We start from the raw sequence: 7,992 nt of genomic DNA on the forward strand, positions 1-7,992 counted from the left end.
TCTTTATTTTAAACAAAAGAGAGTATAAAATACATAAATGAAAAGCAATATAATTATTAAAATGGAAAATGATAAAATAAATCAAAGAGTTAACCCCAACATCCTTCACCCTGTTTTTCCCCTGTGGTGCAAAGCATGGGGACAAGTCAAGTTTTCAGTTTTCTTTCCCCTTTTCTCTTTTTAATGTTTTTCTTTTCCCCATCACTGAGGTCAACTTGCTCCATGGTCTCCCAGCAACTGGTCTTATATTTCATCGGGAAGATTGGCTTAACTAGACAACAGTCTCTGTTCCCTCTCAGAGCTTGGAAAGGAATTGCAGCTTTTTTGATTCTTGTCACTTGGTTCATTAACATTTTATGGGGGGGGGGGAAGTACAGATGGACAGAACTGTCAGTTTCTGTCCCAAAAATGAAGAAATGTGCATACTTTGGTAAAGTCTTATAAAAAAAGAAGTGAAACACAATTCTCATCCATTAACTACAGCTATTCACAGCATGTTGTACCGGCTGCCTGCCATATAGGTATTAAGCATGAGGAGCCTGGTTGAATACACAGGGATTCAAACCCAGACCTTAAAGAGCTAAGCACTCAAATTCCTGAGCCTGGATGGACAAATCTGTCAATTTCAGTTAATTCCACATTCATAATTTTCAAAAAATCTCATATTCTTTCTTTCCTGCAAATGAAGAAACTAGCAAATTCTTATCAAAGAAGAACTGAAACAAAATTTTCACCCATCCCTAGAAAAAAGTAGAGTGAAGTCTTTCGCCATGGAGTCTGTTTCACTTCCATTTGAGCTCATGCTTGCTAGAGACAATGAGTTTATCAACCATATTAACTGGCATCACATGTTCAGGGCATTAAATGGCCAAGTGGATATGCAGTTTTTGCAATGAAGGCCCCAAACATTGTTGCACAAAGCATGCATATTATTATCTGCAACTGGCTGAACTATGCATCATGTTTCCCATTTAAAAGCAGAGACCCCTCTCTAAGCAATGCCATGTTCATCTGAACTGTGTCTTGCATTCCTGTTACTATAAGCAGGTGGCTTAATTGCATAATGTCTTGCACATTTCGCCACTGCTTCTTTTATCCCCACCCCACCCCGCCCCGACGCACACAGGCAGACATACACCCCCCAGCAGGAATATTTTCAAGCCTGTTCTCTGTCCAGGACATTTACCTACAACAGCAAATATGTGGGCTTCATATGTTTTCAGGAGCAGAAAAACATTTGTGGCATTTGTTATTGCTCCCTAGCAGTAACAGAATTTGCAGACAATAGGAGCAAAAAGATGCACCCAATATTAAAAAAAAATATCTACTACAACACTCTGTATAAGTCACACTTCAGCACATGAGATTCAACTCCATTAAAAGATATCAGACAATCATGTCCACAATCCCCTGTAAAATGAATTGTATCAGCTAAAGCAAAATGACAAAATGAATTTGAGAAAAACATCAGAGGCATTTAAAGATAAGCCAACAGAGTTTCGAAAAGAGTAGCAAAAATTCTCACATTCATTCTGTATCTTCATACACTGCAGTTGCCACCCAATTTTGCCTAAAGCAAAACTTGAGGACCATGTGGAAGGTACCTGGTAGAAACACCCAAGAATTTCAAGAGAAGACAAATGAGGTGTTGTTGTTTTTATAAGACTAGCAAAAAAGGTCCGCATAGTTAAAGCAATGGTATTCCCTGTAGTAACCTATGGCTGCGAGAGCTGGACAATAAGGAAGGCTGAGCGAAGGAAGATAGATGCTTTTGAACTGTGGTGCTGGAGGAAAATTCTGAGAGTGCCTTGGACTGCAAGAAGATCAAACCAGTCCATACTCCAGGAAATAAAGCCAGACTGCTCACTTGAGGGAAGGATATTAAAGGCAAAACTGAAGTACTTTGGCCACATAATGAGAAGACAGGATACCCTGGAGAAGATGCTGATGCTAGGGAAAGTGGAAGGCAAAAGGAAGAGGGGCCGACCAAGAGCAAGATGGATGGATGATATTCTGGAGGTGACGGACTCGACCTTGGGGGAGCTGGGGGTGGCGATGGCCGACAGGAAGCTCTGGCATGAGCTGGTCCATGAAGTCACGAAGAGTCGGAAGTGACTGACCGAATAAACAACACCAACAAAGCAAAAGTTAACAGGGGGCTTTGCACATCTTGCAGTGTTCATGTGCTGTTCCACTTCCAATAACTACTGGTTTTTATCCAGACAAGTGCAGCCTCCAAACATTTGTATGATTCATCTGTGATGTACAGCAGAACTATGTGTGATTGGCTTATTTAGCTCAATGTAAACGCATACAATCGTCATTCAGATCAGAACCATGGTGCTCTGAGAGAGGGGATTTAAGCTTCACCCACCTCCTGTTTTCATGCCAGAATTCCACCCCATGTTGTTTGGCACTGAGTGCTCTCAGAACCGCCCTGGATCTTGTATAGAAACACATAAGAATACTCAAGAAACCACATAAATAAAGGGCGTTTGAGAGCATTTCATGGATGAATTTAATGTGTGAAAAGGGTCCATCCATGCCTCTATCCCATAATGCTGCATGCTGGTTTTGTTTTGGCATCACAGGTCTCCATTTGCAGTGGAGGTGCTGAAATGGCACCACTGGGTCAGGTTGACCGGAGGCTGCATTGTCCCACACTGGAATGTAGTTGCATGCAGGGGGCAACAACTGGCTGGAGGTTTAAAGGAAACCTCCTTACGAGCTAAAAATGTTCTGACTTCTGGGAATGATGTCTCAGCTGTGGCACAGTGGTTTGGCATCTCTTGTGGGTCCAGGGATATTTTTGCACCATCCCATCTTTAACTGTTATGTAAATGTCCAAGTAGAATGTTTGTTAATGCATCTCTTGCCTAAGTATAAGTTCTGCTCCATATTTCACTCGATAGACACATACAGAACTCTTTTTCACTCCCAGTCCTAAGCGCTTTTCTTAGGAGTAAGCCTGTTGATTTAAATCCAATTTATTTTTATTTATTTCTTTATTACATTTATATCCCGCCTATTTTCCTTCTTAAGGAACCTAAGGTGGCATACATAATCCTCTTCCTCTCCATTTTATTCTCACAACAACAACCCTGTGAGGTAGGTCAGGCTGAGAGTCTGTGACTGGCCCAAAGTCACCAACTTCATGGCCGGGGACTAGAACCCGCATCTCCTAACTCCCAGTCCAACACTCTATCCACTACACCACGCTGGCTCTCTTCAAAGTCAATGGTCTTCAATGGTCTTCAAAGCAAGCATGTTTAGGAGAGGAGCCTTATGCTGCAATCAAAAGCTTGCTTACTTGAAAGTAAATCCCATTGAAATAAATAGGACTCACTTCTGAGCAATGGCGATTCGGACTAGGAGACTAGCGCTCCTAAAGTATGTTGCTCCTTATTTTCTACCACATTTTTAGTATTAACATTACAGTAAAAGACGCTTGCTCCTTGGGAGGAAAGCTATGGCAAACCTAGACAGCATAGTAAGAAGCAGAGACATCACCTTGCCGACAAAGATTCATATAATCAAAGCTATGGTTTTCCCAGTAGCAACGTATGGCTGTGAGAGCTGGACTATAAGGAAGGCTGAGCGCCGAAGGATCGATGCTCTCGAACTGTGGTGCTGGAGAAGACTCTTACGAGTGCCCTGGACTGCAAGGAGGTCAATCAGTCCATCCTAAAGGAAATCAACCCTGAGTGCTCATTGGAAGGACAGATACTGAAGCTGAAGCTCAAATATTTTGGCCACCTAATGCAAAGAGAAAACTCCCAGGAAAAGACCCTGATGCTGGGAAAGATTGAAGGCAAAAGAAGAAGGGGACGGCAGAGGATGAGATGGCTAGATAGCATCACCGATGCAATGAATATGAATTTGAGCACACTCCGGGAGAGAGTGGAGGACAGGAAGACCTGGCGTGCTATGGTCCATGGGGTCACGAAGAGTCGGACACGACTTACTGACTGAGCAACAACAACAAAGCAAACTAGCGAGCATTAACAGAAAACGTGTTGCCATGTTACTGAACAAACATTGTTACAACAGTGGACAATCTAATCAAATGTGCAGCCCACGTCTATGCAAGTTTACTCAAAATTAAGCCTGAGTTCAATGGGACTCGCTCTCCAATAAGTGTGTACAGGACAGAAGTATTAGGCTGTGAACCACAGACTTGTTAAGTAAGAATATGTGTGTTTTCAGGGCCGGCCCTTTCATTAGGCAGAGTGAAGCAGCCACCTCAGGAAGCCGATTTTGGGTGTCATGAAAGGGCAGCACATTGTTAGGTATTTAATCTATTATTGTTGTATTTTTACAGCCAGGGAAGGGGACAGGCACTTGTGAGATTCTCTGCCTCAGCTGCCAAAACAACTTCACTGCCCTTGGTTACTGTGCACCTTAACCTGGTTTGGGGAGGGGGGTACCATTTGCTGCTGTACCTGAGGCAGCAAAACATTTAACACACATTTCTAGAACTAAATAAGTTTCATCTACATTTAGAGCCTTGTGATACGTTCCATGGGGTTTTCTTGGCAAGAATAGTAATGTATGGCTGTGAGAGAGCTGGACTGTAAGGAAGGCTGAGCGCTGAAGAATTGATGCTTTCTAACTGTGGTGCTGGAGAAGAGTCCCCTGGACTGCAAGGAGGTCAAATCAGTCAATCCTAGAGGAAATAAACCCTGAGTGCTCATTGGAAGGACAGATACTGAAGCTGAAGCTCCAATATTTTGGCCACCTAATGCGAAGAGAAAACTCTTTGGAAAAGACCCTGATGCTGGGAAAGACTGAAGGCAAAAGGAGAAGGGGACGACAGAGGATGAGATGGCTAGATAGCATCACCGATGCAATGAATATGAACTTGAGCACACTCCGGGAGAGAGCGCAGGACAGGAAGGCCTGGCGTGCTATGGTCCATGGGGTCACGAAGAGTCGGACACGACTGAACGACTGAACAACAACAACATTTAGAGCAATCCTGAATATGCATGTTTTCTCTGAAGTAAGCCCCACTGCATTCAACAGGGTTTACTCCCTAGTAAATGTGTTTAAAATTGCAGGATAGTACCACTTAACTGATTCAAGGATCATGGATCAAACTATAAATCCTTTCAAAGTCCTTTTGTGTCTGACCACATATTCAAAAGAACCAAAAGTGCTGGTTGTTTTGACCTTTAAAGCCTTAAATGGTTTGGGACTAAATTACTTGAAGGACCACCTTCATCCTTATCAGCCCATCCACATGTTAAGATCAGCAAGAGAAGCCCTTCTCACTTGCCTGAGGGCAATTAGGTGGGTGAGTACATGAGACAGGGCCTTTTCTGCAGTGGCCCCACACCACTGGAATATGTTACCATCAGGGGTCCACCAGACTGACTTCTTTACTCTGGCCTTCCCTTGATTATGTTTTATCAGGCTGGGTTATAACTGCAATTGCGTTGTAGGTTCTGCCTTATGCTGATGTTTGTTGTTTTGAGGAGCTTTTGCTGCTTTTATTATCACATCAGTTTTTTAATTGTGAATTTTATTATATGTGTTTTAATGTTGTATGCTGCCTTGGGAGAGCTCTTGCCCTGAAAGGTGGCCTATAAAAGTTTTAAGTAAGTAAATAAACAAACAAATAAATTCTACTGTACATTAAGGTATATTTATTTCTGTTTCACCTATAATTTTAAAAGATGTTTAAACTTAAGACAGGTATTCTCAGGAAGATGGGTAAGGTTTTGTCTTGGTAGGACTCAGTAACACAATAGCAGTTTGTAAGAGTTCTCCTGCAAACCAGACCAGTACATGTTGAAATGTGGTTCTGTTATTAATCCATTTGTATAACAGTGCATGAAATATGCTCAGATGGTGCACAACTGTAGCTCAGTGGCAGAGTGCATGGTTAATCTGCAGAAAGTCAGTCCCTACCATCTCTCCCCACTAAAATGCCTCCCCTCCACAAATGAAATTTAAAATTGCATCTATGCTGACAAGCATGATCAGTAAAAAGTAAATGCCACCCTATTATTTACCACATCAGACTTACACTTATATTCTAAGTAAGCTCTCCCTATCTAAACCAAACGATCCTTCTCTCTGTAAATGAAACAAAGTACAGCCAACTTTCAAAGATAAATTATATATTAAGCCACTGCATTCTGAATTGCTTGCTAAAGCCAGCTCTTAGTGGGGTAGTATTCCTGGATCACAATGCATTGGTAATACTCATCCATTATCAGTCAGGGGCCTGAACAATTTTCCATTTTGATACTTCTGTTGTATTCACGCACAGTGAATTAACTGCACTGCCCCTTCAAGTATTAATCAACCTCCATACTTAGCTCTCCCAGTCTTCCCTTAGGAGAAACTAGGAGAAACTATGCTGCAAGCCTGTATTAAGAGCCCTGTCAGAGAGCTGCATATAGCTCCATAAAGAAGCAACAGTCCATTAGCAAAGGCATGGAGAAAAGAGAGTATATGTTCTTTAAAGAGAATGAGAGAGAGAGAGGGAGGGAGAGAGTAAATATATGTTGTGTTGATATATGAGAGTAAATATATGCTGTGTTATCATTGTTAGTATCATTTCCAATTAAACCTCTTTAAGTTTCCAGAACTGAAATGTACATTTCCTTTCCTGATGTTGTCTAGTTTTTTTGTAGGTATCTCTGACCAGTTCATAATCACAAACACTTGAGCATATTGTTCTCTGGTAATAGGTCATGGCAGCCCTCCAGATCTCTGTGCATAGGAGATCCTTTCATTTAAGAAAATGAAAAACAGATCTATTGTTGAAGCTCTTCCAAAGAGTTGGGCTGGATCTACACTTACCGCCTTTTTTAGCTTCCAATGAGGTTTCACCGCCCGCCTTTCAGTGCCGCCTTGAATTGGAACCGGAATTTCCCACTTCCGTGCTCCCGCTTTCAATACCCTAATATCCCCGTATTTCCCCTTAATGTGCTCTGATTTTCTGCCTTCGCTACCGTATCCAGTCGTAGTCCCCTCCCCCGCCTGTCCATACGTGGTGGTGTTTGTATTTCCCTCCTGTCCAATCACAGCTCTCGACAGCCCCATGTCTTCTTCCGGCTACCGATCGCATAGCTTCCTCAGCAGCCCCTGTTTCTTCAGCAACAAGCAAAGGGCTGGATGTGCACACGCTTGTCTGATCGCGGAAGCTAAGCAGGGTCGGTCCCGGTCAGTGCTTGGATGGGAGACCGCCTGGGAATCAGTCTCCCTGCACTGAGCAAGGGGTTGTTGTATCCCTTCAAATGAGATTAAGTTTTACCCCCTCCTATCCCCCGCTCCGGATGTTTTTTTAAAAAATTCAGGCGTTATCCTCGCAGAATCGGGGCTTCTCCGTGCCTGATTCCCAGGCAGTCGCCCATCCAACTACTGACCGGGGCTGACCCCGCTTAGCATCCGAGATCAGACAAGCGCACACAGGAAAACAGCAGGAAAACAACACAGCGCTCGCGTGTGAACCGAGCTTGCGCATTCGATGAAGCACTGCAACGGGGAAAACGGGTGAGTGTGAATAATCACGTTTTAATGCGAGAGCGTTTAACCCGACGGGACACCAAATTCATTGCAATGGCGGGCGCAATGTAGATCGGCCCTTGGTTACCTTCACAACTTTGTAAATCTTATCTTAATTCAGGGCTGTAGAACCTCAGGCCTGAGGGCCAAATTCAGCTCACCTGGGCTCCCAATCTAGCACTCTGGAGCTCCACAGATGGCCATGCCCCCTTCCCCTGGCCCCATTGCCTTTCCCCCAGCTTTTGCACAGGTTTTTCCCCATTTTCAAAGGTGGAAATGCCTTTCCAAGGCTTAGTTCCTAGCAGGAAGAGCTTTAAGATAAAATATGCTGGTATTTTGGCTTCAGCCCCTTTGTCTTTGGCCCTGACCCATTTGCCCTTCAGTCACGCATACCACTGGAATGCAACCCCCCAAGAGCTTTTCCAAAATTGAATTCATCTCTCAGGCTAAAGAGGTTCAACACCTCTGTCTGAA

Source organism: Heloderma suspectum, chromosome 5 (assembly GCF_057233095.1).
Source record: "Heloderma suspectum isolate Gila_16-S chromosome 5, 16-S_ref, whole genome shotgun sequence".
Lineage (NCBI taxonomy): Eukaryota > Metazoa > Chordata > Lepidosauria > Squamata > Helodermatidae > Heloderma > Heloderma suspectum.